Source organism: Temnothorax longispinosus, chromosome 3 (genome assembly GCF_030848805.1).
Source record: "Temnothorax longispinosus isolate EJ_2023e chromosome 3, Tlon_JGU_v1, whole genome shotgun sequence".
NCBI lineage: Eukaryota > Metazoa > Arthropoda > Insecta > Hymenoptera > Formicidae > Temnothorax > Temnothorax longispinosus.
Window position 1 is genome coordinate 23,201,383 of NC_092360.1, and position 18,414 is coordinate 23,219,796.

The window sequence follows — 18,414 nt, forward strand, 5'->3', positions numbered from 1 at the left end:
TGCATATTATTAGCGCAAGTAAATGATATTTCCACTTGATAAATCAAATAAAACTCAATAAAATAATAATTTCGTCAGATATATTAGACAAAACTTTCGAATAATTACTACAATTTCTCTCAAAACTTCTTTCAAAGCAACATAAATGATGTTAATATGAGCATTAGAATTACACATAAAAGATTTTTAATTACAAACGTAAACGTATAAAAATATAATGCCTACATTTTGATAACGTTTAATATCCAAGATATTGTATGTACAGCTACCACTTTTACAAATATCTAGATTTTATTTTAAACAAATTGAATGGTACTATGGAGTACGATATTTATAAAATAATCTATATTTTTGAAAATATATTACACGTGTTCAATTGGATACCGTTACTTCCAGTGATCATGCATACCCACACACAAACACAATAGCGTTAAATTAATTTAAGTGGTATAAAACATTTCATACGCATGAAAAATTGCGCGAATGGCATCTAAAGGTTGAAAAACAAGTTTTAAATCATAATGAATAAATTGCAGAAGATTACAAGTTTCTAGGACTAAGTTTGTACGTGAAGTAACACCTCTAACGGTATGAATTTCTAAGGAAGCTAGTAGTGCAAGAGAGCTGAGCATTCAAGCAGATGGCTTCCTTGCGAAACGAGCGAATCTCAAAGGATTAAGTAATTAAAGCTGTAATTAAATTCGTTATCCTCCTAATCTCCCCGGTAAAAGTAATTAAATTTGGCGCCTAATTCTATGTATAGTTTTAAATATTGAAATAAATTCCTTTGTAAATACATTGTCACAATACAATTAAAAAGTGCTATGTTTCCATTTGTTGATTACAATTCTTATTATTTTAAAAACTATTGTAAATTTTGCAAGCATAGCTTTAACAAATTTTTAATAAACTATATATATTTAAAGCGGAAGAAGTTTCTAATTACAAAAGTAGAATAAAATAACTTAATTATGAAAATGGAAATTAATTAAATAGAAACATGTAATTGTTGCGATGCAACTACTTTTTTATGTGTTCGTTTCATAACTGCAAGTTTTCTTAGTCTTATGCCATTTTATGTTCTGCACTTATTTAATTTTATAGCAGATAAGAAAATGATTTTTGCCCATTTGTAACAATTCAACTAAAAAACGTAATCGATACACTTGGAAAACACAATTATGCTTTTTGAGCGATATCCCGAGACGCCGAGACAATTCGCCTATATCTTTCGTCGCAAAAGCCGGTCCCTGACGGCCCTGATACGATGTAACATCTTTACGCTACGCGAAGAAACGAGGGGACGCGAAGAAATAGGGGAGATGCGGAGGAACGCACCTACCTGTCGATCTTCCGGACGGACGTTCGACAACGAGTTATACTTTGCGCGACGACGCGCCCGATCCACGTGGGAGTCGCAGAGTGTTCCGGAAATCGACAGAGAAGCCACGAGAACTCACTCGCGTTCTCCAGCGAAGACTGCCATCCACTTTCGTCGCTTTAGCCGCGTTTATAGACGGTAAATCGGTCCGCTGATTTACGTAGTAGGATTTCTGTTGAAAAGCCGGAAGAAAGGTGTCACTTCAGCTGCAGAAACTGTCGACGTTACATGCCACGCAGAAAAATTTGTCGAGGACGAAAATTAGATCGACAGATTTCGCGAGGATGTCTCGCTCACATCAGTGTCACGTCGCGCGTCGTTGCCGCGAAGCGAGTTCGCACACAAGTGAATGAAATATGTAACTGTCGAATTGAATCGTAATGCTCATCAAGTAAATGCTGGAATATATAACTGTCGAATTGAATCGTAATGCTCATGACAATTTCAAAAATTTGCGAGTTTACTTTATTTACTTTATTGTGAAAGACGAAATAAACTGGATAGACTGTAATTGGTAATACTGTGTTGAAACAAGAAAAGAGAAATTCTTTAACGTAGCAATATCTTATCTGAGATATTTTCGTATAATGATAATTAGATTTATTAAGTGAGCAAGTATTTTTAAAACTTAAAAAAACTTTTCAATTGTCTCTTTCTTAAAATTAGTGATACATAACATGTCAATTCGTTCATTATGTCAATTTTCTCCTAAATAATTTTCTATAAACTTGATCCTTACATGTAATTGTTTAATAAAATTACAGCAGTATGCGTGGCAAACAGTCGCGTTCCCAACTACCCAAATGTTTACATCTACCTTGCGCTCTCGGTACCTTCTCTTTAATAGAACAGAACAAGTAGATACGCAGTTGGCAAGCAAGTCTCTCATGTGGTTGAGCAAAGCGTATTGTCTCGTTCCGTTTCCAAGGCCACGCATGCCGGAGAGGCAGGGTGGCAAAATGGAATTTAATCGACAATGCGTGAAGATATATTACGTGCAATCTCAATTACGCGGAAAATGCAAATTTAATATATATCGGCTGTCGACGTCTTTGTGAATGGGATCCTCGCCGGAATCCCCCAAGATAGTTGGGATTCCCAGGAGGCTACGCCAGAATCGAGCCACTTACGAAAGCAACGCGATAACAATGCTGCATTATTTTTAGACAGTACGCGAATATATTTTTCTCATCTCTCAAATATAAATGAAACATTTGTTTTATTTCTCACATCTGTATAAATATTTCTTATGAAAATACCTTTTTATGAAATTATATTCAACTTCAATATATGTAAAATATATTATATATAATTATCGTTAATAATAACACGTTTGTTTTCATTGATAGATTTCGAACAGGTGCGCGCATTTGTAATATTTTAAATTTTGACTTTGTTAAATTGATTAAAATTCGCAATTTAATGATTCCCCGATGAATGCGTGATATTTTCTCTCCAATTCCGATTACCTGGATATAAATTGAATACCGCACAATTATTTCGAGATAATGCAAGCTTGCATTGTAACTAACATTATGCAAAATCATACCCTTTTGTAATTTCACATTGGAGGATATCAAAAAGCGCGGCCGACTCTTTTCAAATGAAAATTCGTACAATATTTTATCTAATGTAGCGTATCGCAATTTAAGCGATGCTTCATTAAATCCGGGATTCCTCTCGAGAGTTGATGGACAGCAGAAGGGGTTTCTGGAGGGAAGGAAGGAAGGAAGGGAGGACTTTTCAAAGGACAGGTCTCGTTAAGGCGACGCAGTATTATAATGCCTCGTGCTTGTCACTAATGCTGACAGGCACGCGGCTGCTCATCGGCGTATTATATCGCGTTTTCATGACGATATGACGAACGCCATTAGGATGCCGAAGCTCTTCTATTTAATGAACTGCAAATCGGGCTTTAGACATGTTCACGACAAAATTAACTGTATCTACACATTTCTTGGGAGATAAATTAGATATATAAATAAAATTATTAATAATATAGTATATACTATATTTGATTACATGAATAAGTTTGATCCTCTCTCATTTATCAAAAAAATTATCTAATAGTCTCTTCCTTTCTTTATGTGCATTTTATATTATTATTAGTAATGTAAAATATTAATAACAGTAGAATAACATTATCTACATAATAGTTATAAATAACGGAATAGCTTTTTACTAAATTAAAGCTATTTTAAAAAATTATACCTTTTAAATTGTTTGCAAAAAAATTGTTATTATTTATAATTAATTCTGTTTTTTTTTCATAGAGCCTTCTAGGTTTTTTCTTTATAGAGCTTTTATAATTTCTAGGGTCTTATTTCACTTTATATGTTTGCAATCTATCCTTAATAAAACTGCTAATTCCTCAATTAATAACTAATCTGCGAAACTAATACGTAGCATTACAGCAGGGTGTATACAGGATTTACATTCATCAAAGTGAGATTGTTACATGCAATATAGGCGGCATTCAGAATATTTCTCACACCAGAATGTCTATATTATCCATGCGATACGCAACATCTCAGGCTTCCTTAACACAACCGGCATTGTAAAGTAAAGTTTATCTTAGCTCTCTACGACTCCTTAACAAGTAATTAATTAAAATTGGATATCCGCAACCTGCACAAGCAGATTGCAAATATTTATCAGTAATTAGCTTCAAAGTATTCGTCTGAGGAATTCGCCCGTCTCCCTGCCATATTGCGTTCCCTTTCGAAGGAGGTATTTGCAACGTAATTAGCCTTGCGAAGTCTCTCAATACGTTCACCCCTATAATATCACGTGTATTCACGTTGTAGGCGTAGAACGGATCGAACTTATGAAGACATATAATTTACTGGTGTTTCGTTACATAGTAAGTAATTAATAATTAATATCTGTAGGGATGTCATTTTATTTATATCCTATTACGAAATCAATCAAAAGCACATCAACTGAAAGGAGGAGATTAATAATAATTGTATACACGTATGTATTTTAACGGATTGTTTTAAATGCACGAATAATAAATTATTGAAGAAAGAATGTATAGGAGTGTGTAATCAATAAGTAATGATATGCATGTATTATTGTATTAATAAAATGATATTATAATAATAATGCATATATATTAAATATGTTTCACACATTAGATCGTAATTATAGATATACTAAAAAAAATTATATTTATCGTATTAAAATGCAATATAGCGAGGGAAGATACATCACTTCCAAGCTTATAAAAGTTTAGATTCGCGTACGAGTAAATCAGTCTTAATACTCACTAACAAGATAAATGACCGGAGTGCGCGAAGTTCCCTTTTTGAGGCAACGCGAGATATGTAATTAGCGGCTGGAAAATCCTTTATCTTTACGATTTTCCGGTACGTACGAATATGAGCAGATCAGGGATGGCTGTGTTACGAAAGGGACGTTCGGTTCCACGCGAAACTGGCCGGGTAAATTGACTCCGCCGAGTTTCGTGGATCCAATTCCGGCAGAGCGGAATCTTGCTGCCGGCCGATTAGGTTTCACTTCCACCGCGATTCCCTTTACACGTAATTTACCCTCGAGCGACCGGCGTCCGCAAAATATACACCTGCTCTGCTCCAACCGAACAGATTTTTAAGCGCGCCGCGGGCATCGCGTTGTCGTGCATTTTTATATGAATTGGCGATTTTGATACTATACGTTACTGTGTTAACGCTTAACTGATGCAGAAAAGAGCTCATACATTTGTTGTAATCAAAGATTATGCGTACGCAAAAATAAGAAAAAAAAATTTTTAATGTTGAAGATACCTATATCATTTAATATCGAAATATGATGTGACTAATATCAAGTAATAGTCGAATTTATCTCTTCAAATGTTTCGAATTGATCTTTCCAAGTAAAATTACAATTTTTCAAAATTATGTTTGCTTTGAATGCTGTAATAGTGCTGTACATTGACAAATATATAAAATTTACAAAATCAAATTATTCTAGCGTTATAACATTGATAAATAATAATATAAATATATACCTGTAATAAAATAATAAGTAACTGCATTTCAAGTATTTTACGTTAGTAAATTACGTTAGTAAATTATTTTTGTTAAATATAAATGAAATACAGACTGATTACAGACTGTAATTATAATTCTATGGCAAGGTTTCTAGGTTTCAAGGTTCTTTTATGAAGCAACTCGGTTATGTACGTCTGCGGAGTTTATTTTTTTTTTGCCTACTCTTTGATAATGTCTCGTAGCCGTGCGTTTTACAAAGCATTAGCTTTTAAAAAGAGAAGTAGGCTTTACGGATGAAAACTTCTTTTTTAAACAGGCAATTCGACGTCATCGCGTTGTCGGCAATTCGTTAATTCGTACAGCTTTATTTGCAAAGGAACTGATATAATTGCGATATCGGACCTTACCTGAAAATTTATTGTGTTAAAGTGTAATGAAATGTGCGTGCATAAAGCATCTCCAAGCGCATAAAGAACTGCCATGTAACTGCACAGTAAGAGCACAAAGCTGCGCGCATGAAAAAAACCGCCGACGATGTCGGCGACGCGACGTCGACGCCGGACATGACTCGATGTTTGCCTCTTGTCTCTACAGGCGACATAAATAGTGACCCACTTTCCTACGTCTTGTTACTCAGTACATCCTAAAGAGATATATGAGTACTCTTTGATTTCTCAGTTACCTTTAAATATGCCGACAAAAGAGGAAATGCGAAAAAAATGCAACTGGATATCAATGACCAATATTCAATATTCTGATTGCACATTAGGTTCCTCTAAAGTCGATTAACAGTAACATTCGTTACATTACATTCATGATTATAATTTAGAAAATAAAGAAAGTTAAGAATTAGAACTTAAAATTAAAAAATATATTTTTTACAAAATTTATTTGTGTTTATTATCTCATCAATACTATTATAAAATAGTATCGCGTTTTAAAAATAGCAAATAATGCTTTAATATTCTCACAGAAATGTCTTAAGTATATTTTGCGGCAAGATTGTATCTCTGTACGATTTCTAAAATGAGAAACGGAGCTTGCATTACCCGCTATAAAGCTTTGCGATTCTCACGACTGAAATGCGATTCATGAAGAAATTCAGAAACGCAGAGGCGTCATTTAATTCTAAAAGGTAAAAGGTCGGACATGCACAATAGGGTGTCATTCGCAAAAGAAAATGCCCAGTTATCATTAATTGTCATTAAGTAAGAAAAAGGATAAGTTTTATTGCACCCGATAATTTTCATGTTATGTTTTATATATCGCGCGTGGAGTTAAGAAATCACTGTGGTTTATGGCACAAATTGTGCGATCTACACATTTTTGCTTTTTGCTTTTTTTGATATAGTCTCGTTTACCCTTTGAGTTTCTATTAATAACTTCATGTTCTTGTATCTATTTTTCTAATTATATATTTTTTTGTGACTATTTTTGTGACTTATTTTGTTTTCTTGATGTATCCTTTCTATTATTAAGTGGTGAGATACATAGTTGCGAATACATCTGGAATTGCAAGACAATTTTGCAATTTTTATCCATTCCTGTTGCGTGTCGGATGATCTTATTCCAGATTGTTTCACAAGTCACGTCTGACGCTGTATACAATCGGATTCTTTGAGTATCCTTTTCATCTTTTTCAATTCCATTTTTATTCATTCATTCTTTAACTATGCATTTTCAGGGATTTTCATATATTTTATATATGCTCAGTTGCAAAATTTACGTGTACATTTTCCTTAAACAAATCGTCAAAATAAAAATGTTTTGCTATTTAAATTTTTAATTATATTTTTAGAGAATTATTCTTTTCCATGTATATCACAAAAATTAATCTTGAAAATAAATTTTTTTTTCTAAATTATTCTTTCTGCTTATTTATTCTTGCTATATACTTCTACAGTTATTGATGATATTCCTGTTCGAATTGCATTTCCGGATCTCTTGATTTTATTCTTGTTGTCAAGTTATTACATTGCTCTCCTTCGTTCTTCTCTCTATTCGCACGTCTTTTCTCGTTTCTCGTCTCGCTTCCACTGTCTAACGATAATTCTCGAACACCCGCCGTGTCTCGTCGTACGTGCATACCCGTAGCGTCTCCTCTTGTAGTTTACGCGGTGCTCGTTTATCTTCGGGTAGTTTACCGGTCTTGAGAAAGTTTCGGTGAGAGAGGCTCAGGCTGGGGGAGTTACACCGTGGACCGCGCAGATAGTTTTGCCTCGAACGGGTTGTGCTGGGTATACGGCGCACGCGACGCGCGACGCCTCGAATTCTTAAGTCGCACCCGGCAATATATTAGAGTGGTGCGTAAGTTCTGTAATTGCCACGCTATAATAATAAAGCGATATTGTATTGGCATTTGAACATGCTACGTCGTGAATCTTCACGATATGATTCATATTTAATGAAAGAGTTAAAAACAAGTTGGTTAAAAAATTGTATTTTAAAAGTGATCACTTAACTGTCGGAAAAATTAATATTTGATTACGGTTGAAATATTTTCTCATCGACTGTCCGGTGCACCCCCATTGTCGAACGAACTTACGTTACGTGTCTTAGAGATGATTCAAGAGTAATCCCGAACATGTTCACGCATTTGCATTCAATTGCACCCGAAGGAAAACACCGATTTCGCAGATTTCGTCGAGAGGTTTCGACTATAGACAATCGACCGACCGCTTCTCGCCTGCGGTGAGACATTCTCCAACTTCGTCGGGTAATCCGGTCGCACGGATTTCTTCGTCGATGGAAGTGGCGGTGCGCGATCTGCACCCGATATCGGGGAGAGTTTCTGGCCTAAATATATCCACTATTACTTTCGACGAAAGGGCGATTCCACCTTATCGATACACCGCATCGGATCACCGCGCGCACACATATATACGTGCATAGTACGTAAGTTTCGAACAAGTCGACCACCTTGAGCCAACGGCACAAACAATCCCCTCATTCTCCGGTATCGCACGGTGCAGTCCCTCGGGAGCTGGTTAGAGACAAAGGGGGAAATAAATCGCAGACCACAATGCTTTTCCTTGCTTGTCCCTCCCGCACTAGCGTCTTCGCCACTTACAATACTCTCGCCCGATGATCACGAAGACTCGCTTCTCGCCGTTTGTACATCCGCCTCGAATGACTCGTTGCCGAACGTACGGTGTGATGTTATCGCTTGGCGTGAAATCTTTGATTTCTATTATTAGCGCAAATTGAAAGTAGTAGAGACGTTACATTAATGGAAGTTTATTTATAATAGGGTAAACTCGGGTAAGATAGCCATAGAGGAAAGATGGCCAACCTATGTTCTTTCAATCTATCTCGCCATGAAACATCGAATAAACATGAGTTGGCCATCTTTCCTGTATGGCCATCTTACTCGAGTTTACCCTATAGCCAGTACATATAGATAGAAAAAGAAATATAAAATATATATTTATAATATATTTGATTTTCTATCTATATTTGTATATTTTTATTAAAATTGAATTTTTATATATTATTTATTTTATAATCACAATTATTTTATTATTTAAATATAGCATTATTATAATATGAACTTTCTATATTGTAATATATTTTATTTATATTAAAAATTATTATTATTATATAATATTTAATTAATTATTTATAACAGAATTAATTGACTAATCCTTATACTGATTGCATTTAATTAATTAGTTTTACGCTGTTCATGTTTTAAATTTTGATCCTATTTACAGAGTAAAAAAAAATCTATCAAATCTATTAACCCTAGCAAGCCATACTTATTTTCGAATCCTTAATTCGCCACACTCCGGTCTGTGAGACCGCGCGACTTTGTCGCATTATCCGAATAAGATGTTTATGATAATATCAGGTCAAGAAAATTATTTAAATTTAAACTGAACTTTATTATAAGGAAAGTAGAAAATTAGAACAACTTTGAATTAAACTAATTTAAATTTCTTTTCTACACTATATACAAAGAGACAAGTAAAATCGTAGAAAATTATATAAATATCAACTGGCGCAAATTTATCAATATACATATTATAAGAAATGCAAACAAAATCAAAATCTAAAAATTTTTGAAATAAAAATTGGAAAATGCAGGACAAATGCAGAAATAAATAACTCGGCTGTGTAATACTTATTACATCATATGATAGATCTATTTTTATATGATCTTTAATTAGTTATTATTAATTCATTATAAGGTATTTTTTTAAGAAAAAAGTAGGTTTGGTTACAAATTTATAAAAACAGTTTACCGTAAAAGAAACAAACAGAAACTTTGAAACGCGACAGAAGATTAGTTGCCAATGGCAAGCAACGCTTGTTTTCGAGGAAGATACTAATTTTCGGTAGAGGCCAAGTCAGGCTCAACATTATTCCTTGTCATCGATTATCTGCATTGCGCAATCTTATTCATAGTGCATAAAATAAATATTTAGGTTTATTCCTTTTCAACATTTATACGAGAAAATATTTGTTTATACTGTTCACAATTTCCTAATCTACTGGCATTACATTAGAAAACTGTAAACAGTACTGGCATTTTATTCCTACTTATGTAGTTGCATATTCTCCCAAAACGCAGTTTTATATTGTAATGAGCCTCTATATGGCCGTCAGTAAAACGATCCAGCGGCATACTGAATACTTCCATTTTAACCAATACTAATAGAACGACAAGATAATCAAATTAAAAATCGAAACATCAGATATAGAACTATGAACAATTTCATGGTGGTATTTGAGCACTTTTAGCCATATAGTTTTATTAAACATAACGAGTGGCACATTCTTCTACATTGGCATATTCCCCCCCGTTACTCTATGTATAAGTTAATCTATATACTGCGCAGCAATGTACAGTAATAATACTCAAGAGTCATTAATACAGGTACCTATATGTAATAAAATTATGGAATTGCGCGAAATTGCACGGTCTAGAAATTAGTTTTCAACGTTTCCATTTGTATCACTCGTTCACTGTCATGATATGAGAAATACAACTGTAATACATATATTAGGTATCGAGACTCGGACTCTGCGACAGTAACATATTGCGACGGCGCTTTATCGTCTTGGATTATATTTTCATAGGCAGTAACGTGAAATATCTGGAGCTTCTTTACGGCAATATGGCCAATAATAAAAGCTCTATTTCTGTAGTAACCAATAACAATATTTTCTCTTATATAGGTACTATCTCCCGTCTCTGCTACGCGAAATTCAACGTCTTCTAGTGCAACTGTCAAGTAATAATATTTATTCGTAACATCCGTGGCTTTACAAGATTTTTTTAGTTCATTAAATTTTGGTTAAAATTTTACTTTAGCTTAAAACGAGATTCAAGATGGCAGTTGTAGAATCAAAAAATATTAGCTCTCAGATTTTTTTTTCGACGCATTATACGGCAAATTAATTTTCGACTCGTCGATAGTCAGATTCAGTAATCCCGAAATCCAATGAGAGCATTTGCGAGAGTGATTCGGACATTACGCTGTCGTTTTTGTGCGTCGTTCGCATTTTCCGTTGGACGTTTTATGAAACGGAAGCCTACCAAATTGGAACGTCGAAGGGAGATTTACAATTTAACGACCGTGCCACGCTGAGAACGAAAATCATTGGCATCGTCGGCGCCGATGGCCGCTACACGTTAATGCACAAACGGGCCGGTGGATGCGCATTGAATCACTAGGAGAACGCATTACGCATTCGCCAAACAACTCGGTCATCGTAAATCGTACCTCTAGCGGTCGCCGCTCATAATTTATCCCGGTTTCTGCTCATGCCGTTCCCTAAATACAAGCAGTTACGGCGTTACGGAATTACGAATTCAGACGGACGAGATTCTTGGTTATCGGACCTCACCGGCTGACCACCTCACTCGAGGTAACTTTATAATTCTGATCTTGCGCGCCGGCAACGATCTCTTCTCTCGTATATCAATTATATTGCTTTTTAAGCGGTCGTTCCACTATGCGTTTTACCGCCGATGCCAAAATACGAATACTTATGCTGTACTATTTTTGAAATGTTAGAAATGGACACTTATTTCTTAAGATGTGTAAATAAAATATGTAGATGTAGATCCTTAAACAAAACTACCAATATAATTAAATAAATTTGTATCATAAAACAAATTTTATCAGACTTTTAACAAAATTGATGTGATGTGATGTGATGTGATTAAAATTAGTTATAACATTAACTGCAGTTAAATAATTTGTTAAAATAATGTGCAATGTCTATATAACACGAAAGAAATGAAGATTTTGCACATAAAAAAAGAGGAGAGAAAGAAAGATGTTCTTCATTAATCATTTGAATTGTTATTTTGATAAATATAACAATAATGGTAATAATGTACTATGAGACGATGTCAAAAGTAATAATTTTTATAATAAAGAGAAACGTTGCAAACGAAAAAAAATTGAATGTGTTAGTCGAGATTTCTTTCGCTCGCAAAGAATGAGCAAGTTTAGCCGAAGGGTGAAACTGAAGGGTGTTCGAAATTGATAAATCAAAATGTGCCAATTCGATCTCTCTTATGAAGCGGAGAATGTCCCCGGGCGGTATAACGACTGCTAAATCTATAACAGATATTGAGAAATTTATTATATCACTTTTTCGCTGTATTCGTCGTTATCCGAAGGAGTATTTATAGTTTTTCTCCCGGCAATTACATTAGGATCTTTTCAATTAAGAAAATCGAGTTCAAACTAATCGAAGAATGTAATATATATTCTACTTGATTATCATATTTTAAGTTGTGCATTTAGCATATATTATGTATAATGGCGAGTTGCCGAATGCGCACCGGTCGTCTAAATCTTTTGCAGCATGTTACAAAAAGACTAATAACAAGTTAATTTGTGAAAGGTTAAACATGTAATAATAGGTACCTAAAACATCAAGGTATTTCCAACGTTTATTTCCGTACAAATCACTAAATGGGAAATATAATAAAGTGGCACACATTCGACAACTCATCTCCTCTAATTAGATCGTTGATCGTTCTCATTTATTTGTAGAAAATGAATTTTTATGCAACATTGACTGGATCGAGGAATATCTCTTCTCTTCTTAAATTTCCAATAACTTCGTCGACTGTCGCTCCCGGTTATTCCGAAACGAGATCGTTCGAATACCGAGTATCTTCTCTACGAGCTCTAACCCGTCAAACCGTCTCGTTGTTAGGGACTGTGGCCTTATCTGCTGCGAGATATAACCAGCGAGCATTCGACGGGACAATCTCATTACGAGGCAGGCCATTATCTGCGCGCCCGTCGGGTAATTTAATATAAACGCACTAATTGGAAAACTCCGTCTTGGACCTGCCTCGGACTACGGTGTGCGCGTGTTGATACGTCGGAGCAATATTTGTTGCTAAAGAGCACAGCAGCATTTCTTGAATATTAATTACAACATCTGTTTCGACACACAATAGACCGGATTCAAAATCAGATTTTGCATAGAATTATATTATATTTTAGGGATATACATACTTTGCTTGCGCTATTTCCATTATATCGTTGATATGTATTATTAATAAATTTTATCAATAAAACTTTACAAAATTTATTTATATTTAACATGTAATGTTATTTTGATGGTTCTTCAAATGACAAACAATAATGCTAATAAGTCCATTTAAAGTGCAAAATGTAATCAATCTTGATTGCAAAATTGTATAAGTATAGAAGGCTATTAATGTTTTCTATCACATATAATAATCTTTAATATTTTGCATCAGGTGCTTGCAAAGTTATAACGAATATGGAAATTATGTATAAGCGAAGCGTAAATTAGAGCCTGCGATAATCAAGGGAAATTTTAAGGCTCATGTAATTATTAAACCTGTTGTCTACTAATTGCTCTCCCGGACAGGGGACGGAATTATTAGAAAGAAGTAATGATGAAATTTCTCCGCAACGTTCTCGATATATCATGGCATATTTGATAGAGTAATATTATAGATCTATTATATACGGCGATAACGCAAAATTGCAAATAATTAAATGAAGTAAGATTCAATCCGGTAAACGTAAAATACAAATTTAGAGAATGATGCTGGTCAAACAAGGTAAAACCATACAAGGAATGACCATCCGTGATGTTGTAACGTTGCCACGCATTTTCATCAAACCTCGAATGAGAACGGCTGTGGACGCGGAGCTTCAACAAAATGAAACGTAAATATTGGCTGAGCTACTCCGGGTAGGCCAACTTAAAACTCTCTCGCCGGTCCACCCTCGTATTAATAAAGATGAGCGCATTCCATACACCCGGCACATCGTACATACTCCTAGTACATACCAACTTTCTGAAGCTCCAACTTGTGCGAGCGTTGAAGTGCCAACGACGCGGTGCTTCAAAATGACTGTCTTTGTGCGTTACGCGTTTGACCTGGTTTCACTTTTGTCGTTAACAAAGAAGCTAATACTGTTGAAAATGTTATTTAAAATTATCGAAAAGTCAAAATAATTTAATTTTTATGCGCAAGATTTTATTAAAATCCAATTAAGATCCAACCATAATATTGGTTAAAATTGATTGTAAGCAAGAAACTATAATTTTAGTATTTACACATTATATTCTATAATAAAATGCATGATTTAAGTATAATCTTATACTTTTATATTACTTGATACAATGTTTGTCGTAACTTTCCCAGATAAATTAAATTTAATGACAGAGATAAATAGAAAGTAATTAATTTTGAAAAAGTCTATACCTAAGTATATAACCATGTTTAGCAACTACCGAGCGAAAATTTAATTACGTCTACAATTTAATTTTATGCCAAGAATGATTAATATATATTAAAACTGTATTATGTGAAATATTATATTATATTGTATCATATTATAAATTATTTATTAAAAGTGTAAGATATTATATGTAAATTAATTATATATATAAACTTTTAAATTATTATATATCTGCGTAAGTTAATAAATGTTATATATAAATAATATAAGTTAAACCATAAAAATTTAGATTATATTTCTGTTAGATGCTTTCTCGCGTGTTTGTCGCTACCATGGTCTTATAATTTCGGTGGAAACGCTTCGTAGTCGTGGAAGTCAATTAATTAATGCATGCACAAACCGTCGCGCACGATTTCTGAGCATGGTGACTAAACTCAGCTACTGATTTCTTGAGTACACAGTAAACAGAGATGAGGGAGTAGTTCGGGTTAACCGCTGAGTAATTGCACTTTAACCAAGTTAAATCGTACTCCCGTTATTATCGCGAACTCGAGATGTTACGCGGCAGGTCTAACCCGATCAAAGCAGTTCGTCGAAGCTGCTCAGAATTTCTATAGAATTGGTTTCTATAGATTTGTATTTTACAACGATATACGTAACTAAAATTATATCCGAAGATTGAATTTATCTTTAATATATCAAGCAATAATTTAATAAAGAAATATGTACATATTTGCAATATTAGTATTTCTATAAATAAGTAAATTATTATTTCTAAGAAAGATTAAGAATTTAAATCTTGATTTACAAATTCTTAAGAAGACGCAAGCTTAAAGGAATCAAAGCGTGTTCTTATTTTTAGAACAATGGCAGTAATCATTTTGGATGCCATCGAGCATGAAAACTTTTCTTAGTAATCGTAGAAAATTGAAGATTGCATTTCTAAAGTCTCGTTATGTCAATGCGAATCATACTCGATCGACTCATGTACGATTTATCAGTTATACCGCGACTGTGCGGTACAAACAGAACTGCTTTATCGAACGCTTATCGCAAAGCCCATTATAATACCGCTTATTGCATGCTGGGAGAAATACAATAAGCTTCAACTGATTTGCATAATGGCCTTGTACTGTATCGTCTAGAAAAAATTCCGATTCGAATCCAATGATACATAAGTACGACTTTAGAATTTAAAGCGTACGTTTCTTTGAGCATTGAACACTGAGTCTTTACTCAGTATTCAAAGAAACATGCGCGTATAAAAAACTCCATTAAATGTGTTTTAAATGCGACAGCAATGTATGTAACAAAGTATCAATGTGCACAAAAACATTTTATATGTAAATTATATTATTGAAGATTATTCAAGATAGAATTTTTGTTAAAATATTATTCGTCTAATTTTAATCATCGACTTCAATCAACCACTTATAAATTATAATATTATACATATACTGTATAATTACATGTACGCTATATAATAATGTTTAATGTGTTGAGCTTCTATATGCATTAATTTTATTTCAAGGTTTCTCAAACTTTTTTTTATTTGCGACCTCTTTGAATGATTTTTTCGCGATCCTTTACTTTTTAGCTACATATAACCCTTCTAAAGTGTTACGGTTATATTAATAGATAATTCATTACTCATTTTGATGTAATTTTCGAGTTTCCAATGATAAAAATGATCTCGAGTCTTCGGAATGATGTATGTGTGTCAAATATTGCAACGTATGTATTTATAATCCATTACAAGTTTCATGTGGTTTATTATAAAAAAAATAAAGGAATAACATTTTATTTATTGAAAATATACTATTATAAAAGTGTAAAAAAACCAAATTGATAAAAAAAGCTATTAAATATACCTTGAGATGTTTTACAATATATAAGCACCATAAGCCGTAAATTTTATGTACAGATAAAACTGATTATCTAATTATTTATTTAAATAATAATATTTACGCGACTCCCTGAGGAGTCGTGATCCCTAGTATGAAAAAAGCCCTGGTTTACATCATCTGCATGGGCATATGTGATCTACGCGACTTCAGTCTTTATTATTTGTATTGTCTTATATAAGGACACGAGTTATAGCGGATAACGTTCGTTTCTGTTTGTTTCTCTTTCTCGCTTGGACTCGAGAAAGCGACAAGACGTCTATTATTGTGGAATAGTTCTTTTCTGTTCCAGACAGTCGTGATAAATTTTTTTATTTGCTAACATTGCATGTCCATAATTCGTTGCACGAATTACCGGGCGTATATTTACTGCAAATCCAAGTGTGTTATTTTTACACGCATAAACGTCTAAAATGACACACTAGACTGAAGGTTTTTTTTCATGTTTTTTTATATGTTAAATTACTTCATTTAACTATTTAACACGTTTAATCATATTAAATTAAAAGTTAATACGTTAATTTAATCTTGTTAAATGACGTGATTTAAAACGGCAAGAAATGTGTAAGAGCTTCAGCTGAAATAACTGCTAAGCTAAAATTGTGTTATATAATATCTTTCGTTGAATATAATGAGTTAACAAGAGAATTTAATGTATTCTTTCAATTACCTACAAGTTTGATTCTCAACGGCGTGCTCGCATTCTCTTTTCTAATTTTCCATAACAAATAATAAACGTTGTTTTTGTATTTATTATATGCATTTGTAAGAATGGCTTTTATATGTATTTATTGTTTATATAGAGTATTGTAATGACGTTGGTATTCTGCAGTTCCACGATTCAAGTAGCGCATATGCTTTATATTTACGCGCAGCCAAACATAGAATTCGATTATACTGGAAATTCTCCGTCTGGAAATCGTTATTACTCCCCAAAAGTATACGTCAACGTCAGAGTGAGGTATTTTCCTCAACTGCGGGAGTCGGTCATAAAAAGGCGACATCGCTATTCGATTCGATGTTGCGAATGGCTATAACGTCTCCATTTCCGCGCGTTTACATTTAAATCGGCGCATTAGCGACTGCAATTTCATTCCAATTTACAACTTCACAATCCCCGGTACGGATTCGGCGGATGAGTTCTTCACATCCACGATATTCGAGCTCGCGAGTGTGCGCGCGTACACGCGTATGTAGAATGGAACGAAGAGTTCCGTGACAAGAGTAACAAATTTCAGCCGGTAATTGAGCAACTTCTCATATCTGCGTTCGCGATATTGTCAGCTTGTCATGTTCAACTGAATTATGATGGACATTCAAAAATATAATTAATGTATTTAGAAATGAAATTTACATTTTTTACTAAATGTTTAAAAATTCTTTCAAATAATAAATGTGTATATATCCGATATATTAAAGATATATGTGTATCAACATCGATAATGCTGCTTGTTGATGTTCGGATGATCGTTTCTCAGTTCATTAGTGTAACAAAATTAACTTCCATCTCGAAGATATTAAAGAAAAAGGAATTAAGAGCTGTTCGTTTTCTCCGTAATGATTGCATAGTATAGACGACAGGTAGAACGAGAAAAGAGAAAAAGAGGAAAAGAGAAAATGAGAAACGGGAAAGTGAAAACACGAATAAAATGCAAATGGCTATTACTTGATCCTTGAGCTGACGAACACGAAGCAGGCAGAAGGGTGCTTTTTGAACGACGGTTTACTATCTATTATACCGGACGGGGTGATGCTTGCGCAATTACTCGTCGACTGTTTGACGACGTACTCGAGGGCAGAAAGGCGGACGGAGAAGATTGTTTAAAATATTCGAAATGTTCTTGACAAGAGTGAGTGCACTTCTTTTGCCTCGTTTTAACCGGTACAAATTAGAATTTGGATTTTATCAGATCACGGCTCTTGTCACAACAATTGATGAATAATTATAGATAACATTTTATTTTAAATTCTTTTGAAAAATTGTTTATAAAAGAAAGCCTTTCTGAGGAACTCAGAAAAATCTCAAACAAGAACATGTCTCTTTATGATAAATTGCTTAGAAATATTACAATTTAACGTACACATTTTATAAATATAGGTACTTCACTGCACAAGCATGAACAATTCGAGTTATTAATCGAATGTTATCAATCACGGTAGTTTATGTTAAAAAAAGACAACATGGTATCCGTTCAACTATCTCTTTCTCTCTGATCGCTGGAGAAGGTACAGCAGAGCTCATTTTAGCATGGATATAGTTCAATACTGTCATTAAATGACTCATTGTCGCGACCATGTAGTGTTTCATAAAAAAAAGAAACATATTCTCATTTTGTTAAGGCAACAAATCTACGAGATGTAGTATTTTTATACTATAATTTTTATACCATAATTATCATAATTCGATATGTATCGAGATACACATTTACTTTTATATT